This window comes from Jaculus jaculus, chromosome 18, assembly GCF_020740685.1.
Source record: "Jaculus jaculus isolate mJacJac1 chromosome 18, mJacJac1.mat.Y.cur, whole genome shotgun sequence".
NCBI classification, from domain to species: Eukaryota; Metazoa; Chordata; class Mammalia; order Rodentia; family Dipodidae; genus Jaculus; species Jaculus jaculus.
Window position 1 is genome coordinate 15537075 of NC_059119.1, and position 19340 is coordinate 15556414.

The 19340-nt window shown below is 41.6% G+C and overlaps 1 protein-coding gene and 1 pseudogene across 2 annotated transcripts in view; one reads left to right on the plus strand and one right to left on the minus strand.

The window, feature by feature from the left end:
- Adk (adenosine kinase) overlaps positions 1-19340 on the plus strand; it is a 486906-nt gene that overhangs the window by 303078 nt on the left and 164488 nt on the right. The gene's annotated exons all lie outside the window — the stretch shown is intronic.
- On the minus strand, positions 1968-10121 carry LOC105943905 (annotated as a pseudogene).

Sequence of the window (19340 nt, forward strand, 5' to 3'; positions counted from 1 at the left end):
TAATCTTTTTCCTTCTTTCTTTCTTTTTTTTTTTTTTTTTTTTTGGTTTTTCAAGTTAGGCTCTCACTCTAGCTCAGACTGACCTGGAGTTCACTATGTAGTCTCAGGGGTGGCCTTGAACTCACTGTGATCCTCTTACCACTGCCTCCCGAGTGCTGGGATTAAAGGCGTGTGCCACCACTCCCCGCCAACGTTAATCTTTTTAATTTTTAATTTTTTTGATTTTTCAAGGTAGGGTCTCACTCTAGCCCAGGCTGACCTGGAATTTGCTAGGGAGTCTCAAACTGGCCTCGAACTCACGGCGATCCTCCTACCTCCTCCACCACACCCGACGTGATGTTAATCTTGATCATCTGGTTAAGACAGTACCTGTCAGTTTCTTCCACTGCTGTTTGCTGATCTATACAATATTCATGGAAAGGACTGTGTTAGGGAGCCAAGACCTGAGGCCTTTGCCAGCTCTGAGACCTGCTGGCCTTTCCAGCTCCTGGCTCCCAAAGGTGGCTCTGAGCTCTTGTCAGGGGAAAAGCAGGATGATAGGTACGCTGTCTCAACCAAGCCCTCTGTGTTCATCTTCAGGGTAACACCTTCATTGTGTCTGTCATCCCCTCTTGATTTCACTGGCATATGGATCTTACTCAACCTGTTGTTCTGTATGGTATGATGACCCTAGAAATACTGTTGAGCCCAAGCCACACTCAGGGGAAGGTGAATTATGTACCACCTCCTAGGGGAAAAATAATCAAAAAAGTTATGGGACTGGGGCCATAGCACAGTCAGTAAAGTGCTTGCTTTGTAAGTATTAGGATCTGAGAGCAGTCCCCAAAACCCAAGTTAAAAAGCTGATCATGGTGGCACATTCTTATAATCATGGCATTGGGGACGTGGAGACGGGCAGATGCTAAGGCTTGCCACTTTACCTGTATTAGATAAGCTCCAGGTCAATAGAAACCCTGTTTCAAAAAAGGTAGAGAGAAGCCAGGCTCATGCCTTTAATCCCAGCAATCGGGAGGAATAGGTAGAAGGATTGCTGTAAGTTCGAGGCCAACTTGAAACTACATAGTGAATTCCAGATCAGCCTGACCTAGAGTGAGACCCTACCTCAAAACAAAACAAAACAAAAGGTGGAGGGCTGGAGAGATGGCTTAGCTGTTAAAGCCTTTGCCTGCAAAGCCTAAGGATCCAGGTTCAATTCCCCAGTAACCCACGTAAGCCAGATGCACAAGGATGCACGTGCATCTAGAGTTTGTTTGCAATGGCTAGAGGTCCTGGTGTGCCTGTTTTTTTCTCTTTCTCTCCCTCCCTCTCTTTCAAATAAATAAATAATATATTAAAAATAGATAAATATGGGCTGGAGAGATGCCTTAGCGGTTAAGCACTTGCCTGTGAAGCCTAAGGACCCCGGTTCGAGGCTCGGTTCCCCAGGTCCCACGTTAGCCAGATGCACAAGGGGTCGCACGCGTCTGGAGTTCGTTTGCAGAGGCTGGAAGCCCTGGCGCACCCATTCTCTCTCTCTCCCTCTATCTGTCTTTCTCTCTGTGTCTGTCGCTCTCAAATAAATAAATAAATAATTTTTAAAAATAGACAAAAAAAATAGATAAATAAAAAGATAGGGGACACCTGAGGAAAAGGGGTGGGGTGAGAGGGAGAAGAAATTGTGTAAATTATTTTATTTTGAAGCTGCTAAATATTTAGAAATACCTGAAAAAGAGACTGCCAAACTGCAAGGTTTGTTTTAACCTACTGATCTTAAGTAAATCTTGCCTACACAGTTTTTTTTTTTTTTCATTATTTAAGACCTTTATTAACAGGTGCTTGCAGTTTGTGGACTTTTTTTTTGAAAAAATCAAGTTGTAAACTTTTTATTACAAATTAAAAATGAAGTTCTTAAAAATCTCAACTTGACCAGATATGAAACAATTTAAAAACCTTTAAAGGTATATTGAGAAAAACCAGGCTTTTTTTAAAAAACACGTTTGTCATTACCAAAAAGAGACATCTTTAGGTAAAAATAATAAAAACCCCATGCTGCATAGTCAATGCAGATAGTTCTAGTTTATCTGGTTAATGGGCAAAAAGCAAGCACTTAAGGTCTTCAGCTCCAATCTTTTGTTCATTTCTTATTGCTGGAATTTCATATTCATTTCTTCTTGTTGGATGACTAAACCGGATGATGGTAAAGATGGTAAGCCGGCATTTACTCAGCCCCGCCCTGCTCAGCCTCGGGAGCAGACGAATTTTCAGCTGGTGGATCGGCTGCTTTCGTCTCTTTGCCATCTTGTGGTTTAGGGTTCTCTGGGCGTCTGCGTCGGTAATTGAAGTTGCGGCGGTACCCACGTTGAGGTGGCTGCTGACCTTGGGTGTCATCTCCTTGATTTTCCTTGTCCTCTTCATTGCCATCCTCTCTGGGCTGTCTTTGGCGAGGAGGACCCCTGCGGAATCGTGGTCTATAACCCCGATACATATTCTGTCTCACTGGTCTACCTTGCTCTCCTGCACCCTGGTTGTCAGCACCCTCCATCACTTCTCCCTGTACAGGAGGTTGGAAGACTGTGGTCGACGCCCATAGGGCGTCCTCATGTAGTAAGGTGGGAACCTTCGCCTGCGGTAGGGTCGGCGTTGTTGGGTCTGTCCTTCAGGAGCGCTCTCCATCCTTCATTCTTTTCCCCGCTCTCACTATTCTGGTAATTCTGCTGGTAATTGCGTGGAGGACCCTACGACGTGGACAGCGTCTATAATGGTCGCGGTCTGCTGCATATTTACTGCCTTGACCTGGACCTCCACCAGGGCCTGCAGCATTTGCTGCCTCCGCACCCTTTTCTCCTTCAACAACATCAGACTCCACAGTCTCTCCATCTCCTACACTGCGAAGGTGCTTCCTGGGGTTATTCTTCTTTATGGCAGGCTGGTGTACAAATACATCTTCCTTGGTGTCATTCCTGTTGATGAAGCCATATCCATTCCTTACATTGAACCATTTTACTGTTCCCAAAACCTTCGTTGCGATGACCTTCTTGTCCCCGCCCGCAGGCGCCGCCGATGTGAGGCCGCCCGGGCCGCCGCTGCCCGTGGTGCCGGGCTTGGTGTCGGCGGCGCCGAGGGCGGGGGCGGCGGGCGGCGGCTGGGTCTCGGCCTCGCTGCTCACGGTCGCGGTGATGGTGACTGGGGCCGGCTGCGGCAGCTGCGGCTCCTCCCGGGGTGTGATGGTAACTAGGCCGGCGGCGGCGGTGGGACTGCTCAGGGCTCTCTGGGGTCCGCTCTCCGCTCCCGCTACCGATCGAACTCGCCTACACAGTTTTAATTGTTGAGTCTAATGGTGATTTTTGATTACCGTCATTTCCTCCTACATTCAATTTTTTTTCATTTTTTAATATATTTTATTTATTAACTTGAGAGAGAGAGAGGGGCAAATAAAATGGGTGTGCCAGGGCCTCTAGCCACTGTAGATGAACTCCAAATGCATGCACCACCTTGTGCATGTGGCTTTACATGGGTTCTGAGGAATTGAACCTAGGTCCTTTAGCTGTGCAGGCAAGCACCTTAACTGCTAAGCTGTTTTTCCAGGCCTTTTTTCTTCAAGGTAGAGTTTCACTGCAGCTCAGGCTGATCTGGAATTCACTATGTAGTCTCAAGGTGGCCTCGAACTCACAGCAATCCTCCTACCTCTGCCTCCTAATTAATGGGATTAAAGGCGTGTGCCACCATAACTGGCTAGAATTCTTATTTAAGGAAGATTTTTCTCTTGTTTACTTGTTTCTTTCTGTGCTATTTATGTTTGTGTGTTTCTGTGAGAGCAGGCATGCACGTGTGAGGCTCAGAGGACAAGTGTCAGGCCAGTCATGGCCTGTTCACCTCGTTTGAAGCAGCGTTTCTTGCTCTGGATTCTTGCTTTGCTATTGTTGCTGTGCTCACCAATCACTTCCATTAAATTTTCTAGTGAAAATGCTAGTGTGAAAATGCTGGGGTTATAGGAGCCTGCTGGGCTTCAGGCTTTTTAGGTGGGATCTGGGGGCTCAGCTGCTCCAATTTAAGCTGGGAGTGTTTTATCTACTGAGCCATCTCCCCAACCCAGTTTCCAGATTTTCACATTTCATTTGTCATTTATTTCAACCCAGTTCACTTATTGACAGTTCTTTGAAATAATCCAATACTACATTAATTTTGTTGCTCAAATTCTAAGTAAAACCGTTGAGAGCTCTTTCAGATTAGCATGTCTATCCTAGGACCCAAGAGCAGTAGAGCATCCTTGTAATCCCAGCACTCGGGTTCATAAATGGTACGCGTTGATCACAGCCCTTCTTCCCCTCCGCCCTCCCCAGTTACTTATACAGTAGTCATGTTATTGTATGCCTTCCTTTCATCTTTCTCTCAGTTTTGAAATTGCTTTACTTATACTGTGTCAGAAATACAGTGTTCACAAGCTGTTCTTTCCATCCTTTTAAATTGATGATTATAGTTCTACCCTTAAAGATAGTTAGGGCTCCAACAGTGCTTCCCCAACCACCTCGTGCCTAGGTGAAGCTTATCTTCTCCTACAGGAAAGGCATGTTTACCGACTATTCTCATTTATCCTGTAACTTTGACAACTTGTAAGACAGATTAGCTGGCTATAAATCAGAAGATGTCCTTTAAAGGTCAAAAGGCAGGCCACTGAGTAGAAAATGTAGAACACTAATGTCTGGAAAATAATTAGTATCCATAGCATATAAGGAATTCATAGGAATCTTATTTAAAAATATATATATATATATACAGGATAGGGCTGGAGAGATGGTTTAGCAGTTAAGGTTCTTGCCTGAAAAGCCTAATGACCCGAGTTTGATTCTCCAGTACGTATGTAAAGCCAGATGCACAAAGTGGTGCATGCATCTAGAGTTTGTTTGCAGCAGCTGGAGGCCTTGGTGTGCTCGTTGTCTTTCTCTGTCTCTCTTCTTTCTATCTCTCTCTGCTTGCAAGTAAATAAATAAAAATAATTTTAAAAAAAAAAGTCAGGCGTGGTGTTGCACGCCTTTAATTCCAGCACTCAGAAGAAGGTGAGTTCAAGGCCACCCTTAGCCTACATAGTGAATTCCACTTGAGCCTAAGCTAAATTGAGACCCTACCTCAAAGCTCACCCCCCAAAAAAACACAGAATAAAATTAGAAGACAGTAGCAGAACATTCATATTAGAAGATAATAATATATATTAAAGTGATAAAGTCCTGCCTATGAGGTGTTAATCAGATAAATTACAAATGAAGTCAGCAATAAGATAATCATTTCATAAGTCTGTTGAAAAAACTTTAAATGTCCAATATTAAGATTAGTAATTCTAAAAGCCGGGCGTGGTGGCGCACGCCTTTAATCCCAGCACTCGAGAGGCAGAGGTAGGAGGATTGCCGTGAGTTCAAGGCCACCCTGAGACTACATAGTGAATTCCAGGTCAGCCTGAGCCAGAGTGAGACCCTACCTCGAAAAACCAAAAAAAAAAAAAAAAAAAAAGATTAGTAATTCTTAGGCCATGCATAGTGACATATGCCTTTAATCCCAGCAAAGATTGCCATGAGTTCAAGACCATACTGGGCTAGAGTGGGACCTTACCTGAAAAAAAAATCAAGAAGCAACAAAAAGGATTAGTAACTCATAACATTTTTGCATCATTTATTAAAGCTAAATGTTTGAATTCCCCACTGCCCAAAAAATTTTGTTGCTTTTGGACATTTTATCTCCTATCTAGAGCTTAATCTAATAAACTATGAGCAAGCCTTCTGCACAGAAAATTATAAACATAATTGAGATAAGTAGAAACTAAAATAAATAGATGCATTTTAAGATAGCTCTTGATTAAGAAACTCAATATTGTAATGATTCAATTTTGTCACCTTTCAATTAATCTGTAGACTCAGTGCATTCTAATTAAAATCCTAGTTAAGTAGTGTAAATTGAGAAACTAATTCTTAAAGGCTTTTGCAAATTCAAAGGGTCGACAGTGGCCAAGACATTCCAGATGTGAAGATTTTAATTTACTTCCATGGAACCTTTTTATCAAGTCATAATAAAGTCATCAAAATATTGGTACAATGATAAATAATGGAACAGAATAATCAATCCAAAACCACCAACAGAGACAACCTCCCATTTTCATCAATGTGCTGGACTTAGCGATAGATATTTTAAGCATGGGTTACTACTGTCAATGAATGTTTAAAAGCTGTAAATGAATATATATTATGTTCTTTTCATCAAAGCCTATTTCCTTGAGAACCAGATATTATGGCTCTAAGGCCAGATGTAAGTTTGGTTCCCAGTTCTGTCAGATAATTACCAGCTATTTGACAGTGATTATGCTGCGATCTAGGCTCTTGCTAGATCTGTAACTTGAGATGGTGAAACTATTTCCGAGGATTATGGTGAGAACTAGAAATAGCAAGTATAACCCTATCTACACACTCACCCTTGACGGTAAGAACTTGCTACTGTGTTTCTTGGGAACACAGCACTTCCTTTTACTCTTGAGAAGAATAACGATTTCACAGATCTGTATGTGCTTTATACTTAATCTTAACGTTTATGCTTTTTGTCATTGAATCTTTTTTTCATTATGTTCAAATCCTTATTCAAAGAGACTTCCTAACCTTTTGGGGGTTAAGAGAGCCCTGTTGCTGCCCTGTGCCTATAACATATCTTGTGGACACCAATTATCTTAGCATTATAAAGAAATTCAAGGGCTGAAGAGGTGGCTTAACAGTGAAGGCGCTTGCCTGGGAAGCCAAAGGACCCAGGTTCGATTCCCCAGGAACCACATAAAGCAGATGCACAAGGTGGCACGTGCTTCTGGAGCTCGTTTGCAGCAGCTAAAGGCCCTGGTGAGCCCATTCTTTCTGTCTCCATCTACCTCTTTCTCTCTGTGTCAAATAAATAAAATAGCAAAGTAAATTAAAAAAAAAGAAATTCAAGTCTCCTATCTAATAAACCCTGCTATAATTAAACTAGTAATTAGAAGATTTTGTTCTTGGGTTGATTGGTGACAGTTTCAGAATGACTGATTGAAAAGAAAACTCAAATTCAGATAAAGTTGACTATCAGTATCCATGGGTCTGCAACCACTGACTCAACCAAAAAAGGAATGTTTTAAAAAATGTATTATTTATTTCTTAGTGAGAGACAGAGATGCAACTAGAGAGAGAGAGAATGGGCCCTTGGGCTTTATAAGCCAAGTGCCTCAATGGCTAAGCCATCTCTCCAGCCCAAACAATCAGTATTTTTGTTGTTTTTTGGTTGGTTGGTTGGTGTTGGTTTTGGTTTTGGTTTTGTTTTTTGAAGTAGAGTCTCACTGTAGCTCAGACTGACTTGGAATTCACTATGTAATCTCAGGGTTGCCTCGAACTCTTGGCAATTCCTCCTACATCTGCCTCCCTCCTAAATGCTAGGACTAAAGGCATGCACCACCACGCCTGGCACAAATCAATTTTTTAAAATTTATTGATTTTGGTTTTTTGAGGCCGGGTCTCATTCTAGCCCAGGCTGACCTGGAATTCACTATGTGTTCTCAGGCTGGCCTTAAACTTACGCAATCCTCCTACCTCTGCCTCCCAATCAAAATCAGTATTTTTTTAAAAGGGCTGGAGAGATAGCTCAGATGTTAAAGGTGCTTGCTTGTAAAACCTGAGGACCCAGGCTCATTTCCCCAGTACCCATGTAAAGCCAGATGCAGAAAGTGGAATTTCTGTCTACAGTTTGTTTGCAGTGGCAGGAGTCCCTGATGTACCATTCTCACACACTTTTTCCCCCTCTTTTTCTCAAATATATTAAGAAATATTTTTCAAAGAATATTGTAAAACTGTAACAAACACATTATTCTGTAAATAAAATAGTACAGCTGTTCCTTAAGTAGCATTTGCATTATATTCGGTATTATAAGCAGTTTAGAGATGGTTCCAAGTTTAGAGAAGGAGGTACACATTACATACAAATAATGCTTCATTTTCATCCCAGGACTGGTTATTTGTCCAAGAACCTACCTATCCTCACAGTTACCAAGGAATGGGTATAGAAGCACTTATTTAAAATTTTATTATGTGGGCTGGAGGAATGGCTTAGCAGTTAAGGTGATTGCCTGCAAAGCCAAACAACCCATTTTCGATTCCCCAGGACCCACGTTAGCCAGATACACAGGGGAAGCATCTGTCTGGAATTTGTTTGCAGTGGTTGGAGGCTCTGGTGTGCCCATTCTCTCTCTGTCCCCCTCCCTTCCCCTCTTTCTCTGCCAAATAAATAAAAATAAAATAAAAATTTTATTATCGGCTGGAGAAATGGCTTAGAGGTTAAGATGCTTGTTGGCAAAGCCAAAGGACGCAAGTTCAATTCCCTGGTACCCATGTAAAATCAGACGCACAAAGTGGCACATGCACCTGGAGTTCATTTGCAGTGGCTGAGGGCCTGGTTCACCTATTTACTCTCCCTTTCTTTCTCTCCTATATAACTAAAAAAAAAATCTTTTAATTTTTTATATATAAAAAATTAAGCATGGCAAGCCGGGCGTGGCGGCGCATGCCTTTAATCCCAACACTTGGGAGGCAGAGGTAGGAGGATTGCCATGAGTTCGAGAACACCCTGAGACTCCATAATGAATTCTAGCTCAGCCTGGGCTACAGTGAGACCCTACTTCGCAAAACCAAAAAAAAAAAAAAAAATTAAGCGTGGCATGGTGGCACACACCTTTAATCTCAGCACTTGGGAGCCTGAGGTAGTAGGATTGCTGTGAGTTTAAGACCTGCCTTGTGTTACAGAGTGAGTTCCAAGTCATTCTGGACTATAGTGAGACACTACCTCAAAAAACAACAAAAGGGCCGGGCATGGTGGCGCATGCCTTTAATCCCAGCACTCGGGAGGCTAAGGTAGGAGGATGGCTGTAAATTCGAGGCCGCCCTGAGACTCCATAGTGAATTCCAGGTCAGCCTGGGCTAGAGTGAGACCCTACCTCAAGAAAATAAAAGAGAAAACAACAACAACAACAAAAGGAAGCCAGGTGTGGTGGCACACGCCTTTAATCCCAGAACTCAGGAGGCAGAGGTAGGAGAATAGTTATGAGTTCAAGGCCACCTTGAGACTACATAGTGAATTCCAGGTCAGCTTGGGGTACAGCAAGACTTACCTCAAAATGGGGGCGGGGGATTAGATGCCTCCATTTCCAGCATTTGAAACTTAGAAAACTGTTTTTTAAGAGGAGGAAATTCATACTATCAAAGTAAGATTCTTTGATAAGGAAAACTCACGAAAGCTATAACAAGTAAATTTAGTGTTAATTTACTGTCATTGTACTATAAGATGTGTTTTCCCTATAACTGCATTTTGAGAAATACAAAGCCACAGGGAAAAAAAAATAAGAAAGTAATTGAACATTCTAGGCCTGCACTTAGTAGTTAAATGCAAAGTGCTGTAGGTTAACACAAGCACACATGCCCATATACCTTTTAAGCCCTGAGTCATTGGGAAATCAGTTGCAGCTATCACGACCTCATCATGACGCATTCACTGGGTATCTCCCAAGACTAAGACTAAGGTAATTTACTTAAATAAATACAAACCATGACAGTAACATAATATTATATGATATACAGTTCATATCGAAACTCATGCATCTCAGAAGTGTCCACTGCAGCTAGTCTTGCTTCTCTTTAAACTATTTTGGATGCAGTTCCAATCAAGGATCTAGTATTACATTTGCCTGTCAAGTCTCTTTAGTCTCTCTTAATTTGAAACAGTCTCTTCTTACCCTCCCTTTGTCTTTCATAACAGGGACATTTTTAAAAATTCTAGGCTATTTTTCTCAGGAGTGTTCCGAAGTGAAGAATTGTATGATATTTTCTTAGTGATTAGGTTCAGTTTAAGCATTTTAGGCAAGAATGCATAGAGACAATATCCCACACTTGTCACTTCATGCCATTTGGAGTCAAATGAAGACGTTATTAGTTAGAATGTTATACCGAATCACTGGGTAACTATAGGTTAGTCATGTCTCCTTTTTAAAAATTTTGAGGGCAAACATGATTTTTAGATAAACCAACATATGAAAGATAGATAGCCTGATACGTTCCGTTTCCTCACTGCGGAATGTGTGCAGCCAGCTGCCTCAAGTCCATGATGGACTGTGACTTTGAACTGTGAGCTGAAGTAAGTCTTCTTTCCTTAAGTTGTCCCTCGTCAGATATTTGGCTATAGACAAGAACATAACTAATATGCTAAAGATGACCTTGAACTCCTGATCCTCCTGCCTTCTCCTCCCAAGAGCTCAGGTTGCAGCTGTGTACCGTTGTCAGGCCCAGTCTGTGAGGCGCTGGGCATCAAAGCAGGGCCCGAGTACGCCCTTTATCAGCTACAGCTGTAACCCCAAACACAGTATTCTGTACTGAAAACAAAGACAATATGACTGGAATAAAAGATTTATCTAACTTGCTGGGCGCGGTGGTACACACCTTTAATCCCAGGCAGAGGTAGGAGGGTCACAGTGAGTTTGAGGCTACCCAGAGACTACATAGTGAATTCCAGGTCAGCCTGGGCCAGAGTGAGATCCTACCTAAAAAAAAAAAAAAGATTTATCTAACTAGGAAACAGCATGGCACATAATAATAGAATTATAACTTCTGGTCTTATATCATTATTACCCAGATCTTTGCTGATAAAAGATCACTAAGAATATAATGCCTTAGCCAGGCATGGTGGCGCACACCTTTAATCCCAGCACTTGGGAGGCAGAGGTAGGAGGATTGCCATGAGTTTGAGGCCACCCTGAGATAACATAGTGAATTCCAGGTCAGCTTGAGCTAGAGTGAGACCTTACCTCGAAAATAAAAAAAAGATTATAATTCCTGGAAAACGACTAAGGAGTTCATAATGTAGTAGTCTGACTTATAGACATGGTAATTAACACCTTTTTATTTAAAAAAAAAAAAGGCTGGAGAGATGGCTTACCAGTTAAGGCATTTGCTGCAAAGCCAAAGGATCCCAGTTTGACTCTCCAGGACCCACGTAAGCCAGATGCACAAGAGGGTACATGCATCTGGAGTTCGTTTGCAGTGTCAGGAGGCCCCTGTGCACCCATTTTCTCCCTCTCTCTCTCTCTCTCTCTCTCTCTCTCAAATAAATAAATAAATAAAATATATTTTAAGAAAACGTTCATGGGGGCTAAGTAAGTGGCTCAGCAGTTACAACACCTGCCAGCCCAGGTTCAGTTCCCCAGTACCCACATAAAGCCAGATGCACAAAGGGGCACATGCATCTGGAGTTCATTGTAGTGGCTAGAGGCCTGGCACACCCATTCTCTCTCTTCTCTCTCTTCTCTCTACCTCTCTGTCTCTTTCTGCTTATAAATAAATAAATTGTAAAAAGATTTAAAATCTTTTATTTATAAAAAGAAACAGGAAAGTTCATATGGGTCACTTTACACATGTACTTGACCATCTTTCCACATATTGAAGGTATACAGTGCAAAGGTCGATTTCAGGTCAAGACGTGAATTATACTTAACAGAGAGTTTGTGTGAGAAGTATGAAAATAATACTGCCAACAGAAATTTGTCAGATTTGGATAAATATGGAAAAATTTTGTATTTTTAAAAATTTTTTTTGTTCATTTTTCTTCATTTATTTGAGAGTAACACAGAGAGAAAAAGAGGCAGAGAGAGAGAATGGGCACACCAGGGCTTTCAGCCACTGCAAACGAACTCCAGACACATGCGCCCCCTTGTGCATTTGGCTAACGTGGGTCCTAGGGAATCGAGCCTTGAACCGTGGTCCTTAGGCTTCACAGGCAAGCACTTAACCACTAAGCCATCTCTTCAGCCCAAGATTTTGTATTGTCATTAGAGCTTAGAAAAGTGAGGAAAGGAGATTCATTTCAAGTTGAAATGACAGCTTAATGATTTGAACAGAATATGGGCTGGGAGATGGCTCTACAGTTATCAGCCCTTGCCCACAAGCCTGCCACCCTGGGTCCAATTCCCCAGAACCCATGTGAAACTGTGCGCAAAGTGATAGGTGTATCTGGAGCTTATTTGCAGTAGCAAGAGGCCCTGGCTCACATATATTCTCATAGTTCCTCTCAAATAATTACGTAAAAATTTTCAAAGACTTCAGAATATATACATATATACGTTACGTTTAGTAGGTATAATATTGACATGTTTCAATTGAACTTAAATTCTCATTAAAAGAATTCAATTTCAGCCTGCCAGTGTGGCTGGGATTAAAGGCATGCACTACCACACCCGGCTGTGATTTTTTTTTTAAAGGCACAAATAGCTTTAATATCTTTAATATTTGAGCTCATATTTTTTAAAAACATTCAAGCATTTCTTTTGGGGAGGGGGTTCAAGGTAGGGACTCTCTCTAGCCCAGGCTGACCTGGAGCTCACTATGTAGTTCCTGGCTGGCCTCAGACTCACAGTTATCCTCCTACCTCTGCCTCCCAAGTGCTGGGATTAAAGGTGTGTGCCACCACACCCGGCTCATTCAAGCATTTCTGAAACACAGTATTTCTGAAAATGAGTCAGGTTTTAAGTATGGTCTATAGATTTTAGAATTCCTTCGCATTAGCCAAGTGTGGTGGCACTTGCCTTTTTCCCAGAAGTGAGAGGCAGAGGTAGGAGGATCACTGTGAATCTGAGGCCAGCCAGGAACTACATAGTATGCTCCAGGTCAGCCTGGAGTACAATAAGACCCTACCTCAAAAAAGGAAAGTTTCTTCTCATTATGTCTTTCTTGGCACCCTCATTTCATTAAGGAAGAAAATAGGCTTGGTTTTAAAAATGTTTTAGAAAAAGTTTTCCAAATTAGATAAAAAATGCTGGAGGAACTAAGACTTGTATGCATTCATTGCAATATTGATTTTATCAATGTCACTTTGTAAAAATACCTAGAAGAGGTTAACATATGGTGTGTGTTATGTAATTAATGATGGTGCAGAGCTATGTTAGCCGACAAAATACTTCCAGGAATTTACCAATAACCACAAATTTAATTATACAGATGAAAATTGTTTAAAATGCAGTCTTTCATCTTTTTACATCCTTTCCTTCTCTCTTTTTTAGTTAATTTTTATTTGAGAGAGAAAGAGGCAGTTATAGAGAGAGATTGAGAAAATGGCAATGGGCGCAACAGGGCCTTCAGCCGCTGCAAACAAACTCCAGATACTTGTGCAACCTTGTGCATCTGGCTTACCTAGGTCCTGGGGAATTGAACCTGGGTCCTTTGGCTTCTTGGGCAAATGCCTTAACTGCTAAGCCATCTCTCCAGCCCTACATCCTTTCTTTTTACCTGAAGAGTACCAGAAGTAGTGTAATCCTTGTATACTACGTATTCTCTGAGAATATGTTGTCATACTTATTTCCATAGTGATACTAAGTAAGGTTTTGTTTTTTGTTTTTTTGTTTTTCAAGGTAGGGTCTTACTCTACCTCAGGCTGACCTGGAATTCACTATGTAGTCTCAGGGTGGTCTCAAACTCACAGTGATCCTCTTCCCTCTGCCTCCTGAGTCTGGGATTAAAGGTGCATGGCATCATGCCAAACTTGTTTTTTAATTCTTGAACAAGTAAATTTACTTTTGTTGTACATTTTTCCTGGTAGGAGTGAACAAGAGATTGAACAAGATTCTATGTTGTCATATCCCTTTAGTATCATTATCTCTGTCTCTCTGTGTCTCTCTCTTTAAAGAAAAAGTTTTTTAAAATAAAGTTCTTGTTATAACATATTCATTCATTAAGTAAGAGACAAAGATGTAGCAAATTAAGTTTACATTTGGAGCATTAAATTCTAAAATAGAATTACTTATGGTTACTTTATTCCTTAAGATTTATTTTATTAACGTTTTACACAGTATATGTACACCGCTAACTCATTTTGTTATGAAGCGTTTACGGTAGAAAAATGCAACATCCTGGCTATTTTCTTTTTTTTTTAATTTTTTTGTTTATTTTTATTTATTTATTTAAGAGCAACAGACAGAGAGAGAAAGAGGCAAATAGTGAGACAGAGAGAGAGAGAATGAGTATGCCAGGACCTTCAGCCATAGCAAACAAACTCCAGATGCATGAGCCCCCTTGTGCATCTGGCTAATGTGGGTCCTGGGGAGTTGAGCCTCGAACCAGGGTCCTTAGGCTTCACAGGCAAGCACTTAACCACTAAGCCGCCTCTCCAGCCCATCCTGGCCTATTTTCTCATAAAATCCTCTGCTATTTTCATCACCCCTGTAACCTCCATGACTTTACCTCCTAAACCTTGAACCACTTACTGACTCCTCACTGTGATAACATAGCCATTTAACTCTTTTGCACACATACATCCTTTCCTCTCTTCCTCTTCATGTCAATAGTTTTAAAAGTTAGTTTTCTACAGCCAGGTGTGGTGGCACGCGCCTGTAATCCCAGCACTCAGGAGGCAGAGGTAGGAGAACCACCTAGAGTTTAAGGCCACCCTGAGACTACGTAGTGAATTCCAGGACAGCCTGAGCCAGAGTGAGACCCTACCTCAAAAAAAAAGAAAGTTTTTTTCATAAACATTATGATACCTGCATTTATGTTCCAGTTACTTTCTTATTCCTGGGACAAAATGTTTGGCTTTGTTTGTTTGTTTTTCGAGGAAGGGTGTCACTCTAGCCCTGACTGACCTAGAATTCACTATGTAGTCTCAGGGTGGCCTCGAATACTCCTACCTACCTCTGCCTCCTGGGTACTGGGATTAATGATGTGCACTACCATGCCCAGGTTGACTTTTTTTAAATTTTTTTTTTTAAGAAATTTATCATCCTTGGATATATCCTCTACTTTTCTTATTTCTCTTTTAAGTTTTATGCTTTTTTAAATTATTTGTGTATGTGAGAGAAAGATAGAATAGGCACTCCAGATGTATGTGCCATCTTGTTTGTCTGACTTATGTGGGACCTAGAGAGTTGAAAAGGCAAGTATCTTAACTGCTAAGACTTCTCTCCAGCCCTAATCTCTATGCTTTTAAAATATATAGTTTATTTAGTTATTTGAGAGAAAGAGGCAGAGAGAGAATGGGCATGCCAGGGCATCCAGCTGTTGCAAACGAACTCTAGATGCATGCACTCATTACCTTGTACATCTGGCTTATGTGGATCCTGGGGAATTGAACCTGGGTCCTTTGGCTTTGCAGGCAAGCGCCTTAACTGGTAAGCCAACCTCTTCTTCTCTGCCCCAATAGAATTTCTTTTTGTGTTTTCTTTTCTTTTTTTTTTTTTTTCGTGGATACTCTTTTCAGATAGCTGGCATGATTGTTATTGATTTATATTTAAGAAAAGCAGTACATAACCTGTGAGACTTTTCATCCTTGGTAGAGTAATTTAGTGAAAGTCAGCTTTCTCATGGCTGCCAGTATCTTCCCCACAGCTAGTTTCTCTCAGAAAGACTGGATCCTCAGTTTTCTTTTTGGGTGAACAGAAACCTAAATACTGATCAGGAAAAGATCTGAGGAGACTGTGAGTTTTCACTTGAATAGTGCAACCAAGTTTGACTTTACCCTGAACTCTGTCTTCCTTTCCTGTGTGCTTCAAGTTCCAAGCCTGAGCTTGCCCAGCCTTCCCTCCATTTTCCTACCGCAGTAGGGATAACCATCTGAGAACTCATCTCTTAATCTTCTCCCCACTTCATCCCCACTGGATATCTGGTACTACAATTATCTGAATTTTTTGGAGTTTGGGGAGAAAGATGCTTGTTTCCTGTTGGAATGTAGCCGAAAAAGTAAACAACACAGAATAATGCAATGAAGGTTGTCAGGAGAGAGGGAAAGGATGTGAAGATCCTGAGATCTAATTTTTTTTTTCAGTTTTTTATTTATTTACTTTTATTTTTTTGAGGTAGGGTCTTACTCTAGCACAGGCTGACCTGGAACTCACTTTACAGTCCCAGGCTGGCCTTGAACTCTCAGCGATCTTCCTACCTTTGCCTCTTGAGTGCTGGGATTAAAGGGGTGTGCCACCACACCCAGCTTCAAATTTATTTACTTATTGATGAAGAGAGAGAAAGAATAAATGGATGAATGGGCGTGCCAGGGCCTCCAGCTGCTGCAAACAAATTCCAGATGCATGCGCCACCTTGGGCATCTAGCTTACATGGGTACTGGAGGATTGAATCTGGGTCATACTCTGATCAAACCAAAATTATGAAATTAATTCTAGCAGCATTTTCAGGATAAAAATAATAGCATTCAAAGCTGGGTGTCATGGCATATGCCTTTAATCCCAGCACTCAGGAGGCAGAGGTAGGAGGATCACTATGAGTTTGAGGCCACCCTGAGACTACTTAGTGAATTCCAGGTCAGCCTGGACTAGAGTGAGACCCTACCTCTAATAATAATAATAATAATAATAATAATAATAATAATAATAGCATTGGGGTGGTTGCTGGAGAGATGGCTTAGCTATTAAGCACTTGTCTGTGAAGCCTAAGGACCCCAGTTCAAGGCTCAATTCACCAGGACCCACGTAAGCCAGATGCACAAGGTGATGCATGGATCTGGAGTTTGCAGGGGCTGGAGGCCCTGGCGCACCCATTCTCTCTATCTATCTGCCTCATTTCTCTCTCTGTCTGTCTCTTTCAAATAAATAAATAAAAATAAACAAAAATCTTTAAAAAAAAATAATAGCATTCGGAGCTGAAGGGATAGTTTAGCAGTTAAGGCACTTGCCTGCAAAGCCTAAGGACTCAGGTTTGATTCCCCAGGACCCACATAAGCCAAATGCACTAGGTGACACATGCATATGGAGTTTGTTTGCAGCAGCTAGAGGCCCTGGTGCACCTGTTTTCTTTCTTTCCCTCCCTCCCCCTCCCTCCCCCCCCCCTCAAGTAAATAAATAAGTATTTTTAGGGGGTGGTTTTCTTTGGTTTTTCGAGGTAGAGTGAGACCCTGCCTCGAAAAGGAAAGGAAAATATTTTTTTAAAATAGCATTCTATCAACAGTAAGCATAAGTAAACATTCATCTCATTTGTACCAACATATATTAATCACTTATTGTTTTCCAGAAACAGTTTTGCTCATTGTTTCCTGAGTCTGCTTAAATTAAAGAGACATGACTTTTTTTAGTGGCACTTTAAACCAAACCCAGGGCTTTGCATCAGTGAATTTTTTAATGTTATCACCAGTTCATTCATCAAGATTAGCTATGAGAAAGCTTTTAATCCTAGCTAGGCTAAGGTAGAAGGATCTCAGTGAGTTCAAGGCCAACCTGGGCTAGACTAAGACCCTGCCTTCAAAAGACCAAGAAAAAAAAAAAAAACGAGGGGGTGGGAGGAGGGAAAAGAGGAGGCAGAGTTTAGTTAAAATAAAAACTGTGGAGCTGGGGAGATGGATGGCTTAGTCGTTAAGCACTTGCCTGTGAAGCCTAAGGACCTTGGTTCAAGGCTCAATTCCCCAAGACCCACATAAGCCAGATGCACAAGGTGGCACATGCATCTGGAGGTTTTTTTGCAGTGGCTGGAGGCCCTGGCACGCCCATTCTCTCTGTCTATCTGCCTGTTTGTCTGTCTGTCACTCAAATATATAAATAAAAATAAACAAAAAAATTTTTAAAATACTATGTGTATTAACCGCTAAGCCATTCCTCCACCCCAAGTATACTTTTTTGTTTGTTTTGATTTTTCGAGGTAGGGTCTCACTATAGTTCAGGCTGACCTGAAATTCACTATGTAATCTCAGGCTGGCCTTGAACTCTCACCAATCTTCCTGGCTGTGCCTCCCAAGTGCTAAGATTAAAAGCATGTACCACAATGCCTGGCTGTGACTCACTTTTAAAAGTATTCAGTGAATATTCACTATGGTAGACCTTGTTCTGCAGCTATAATCATGAATTAGGTGGCTCTCCTGGCCCTGAGAAACAGGGCATTCCAATAGAAGCAACAATAAAATAAATAAGTGAACATATATAACGGGTAGTATGTGCCAGCACTAAGGATGCAGAGGCAGGGAGATCACCTCACATTGGCATTCATTCTGGCCTACAGTGTAAAACTCAGTCTTAAACACACATATAAAGAAACTTATATGGGCTGGAGAGATGTCTTAGTGGTTAAGGCAAAGGCCCAAGGTTCAGTTCCCCAGGATCCACATTAGCCAGATGCACAAGGTGGTACACACATCTGTAGTTCATTTGCAGTGGCTGGAGGTAATGGTATGCCCATCCTCCCTCCCCCCTCACTGCTTTCCAAATAACTAAATAAATATTTTTAAAGTATTAAAAAATTTAAAAAGGAAACTTATAAATCATAAATGTTTTTCTCACAAAACAGGAATTCACAAGAAATAAATTGGTTAGTCTTGAAACCAAAAGTACAGTGGCTAGTATGGAATAATGTATTCCAAGTGAGAAGACTCTCAGGAAGTGCCTCAGTGCGTACATAAAGCCAGATGCACATACGTGTATCTGGAGTTTGCTTGCCGTGGCAGGAAGCCCTGGCACACTTATAACTCACTCTCTGTGTATGTGTGTGTGTGTCTCTCTCTGTGTGTCTCAAATAAATAAATAAATGGGTAATTTTTTTATTAACAACTTCCATGACTGTAAGCAATACCATGGTAATGCCCTTCCTGCCCTCCACTTTCCCCTTTGAAACTCCATTCTCCATCATATCCCCTCCTCCTCTCAATCAGTCTCTCTTTTATTTTGATGTAATGATCTGTTCCTCCTATTATGATGGTCTTGTGTAGGTAGTATCAGGCACTGTGAGGTCATGGATATCCAGACCATTTTGTGTCTGGGGGGAGTCCTACCCTTCCTTTGGCTCTTACATTCTTTCTATCACCTCTTCCACAATGGACCCTGAGCCTGGGAAGATGTGATAGAGATATTGCAGTGCAGAGCACTCCTTTGTCACTTCTTTTCATCACCATTATGCCTTCTGAGTCGTCCCAAGGTCACTGCCATCTGAAAAGAGAAGGTTCTCTACCAAAAATGAGAGTAGCATTAATATATGGGTATGAACATTAAGAGAAGTGCTTACTGGACAGTTTGATGAGCATAGTATATACATTTAGGCAGACAGCAGCAAACGTTACACCCCTAGGGCTCATGACTACCCCTTTTGGAGGTTTTCAGCATAAGGGATATATTCCCTCCCATGGAGTGGGCCTCCAGTCCAATTAGAGGGCAATTGGTTTCCACCATGACAGACCTGCCACTATTGCACCCGTTGGCTCATTTGGCCTGGCTGGCAAAATTTAAGGGCTGGAGGGATAGCTTAACATTTAAGGTGTTTGCCTGCAAAGCCAAAGGACCCAGGTTCAATTTCCCAGTACCCACATTAGCCAGATGCACTAGGGGGCGTACATGTCTGGAGTTCATTTGCAGTGGC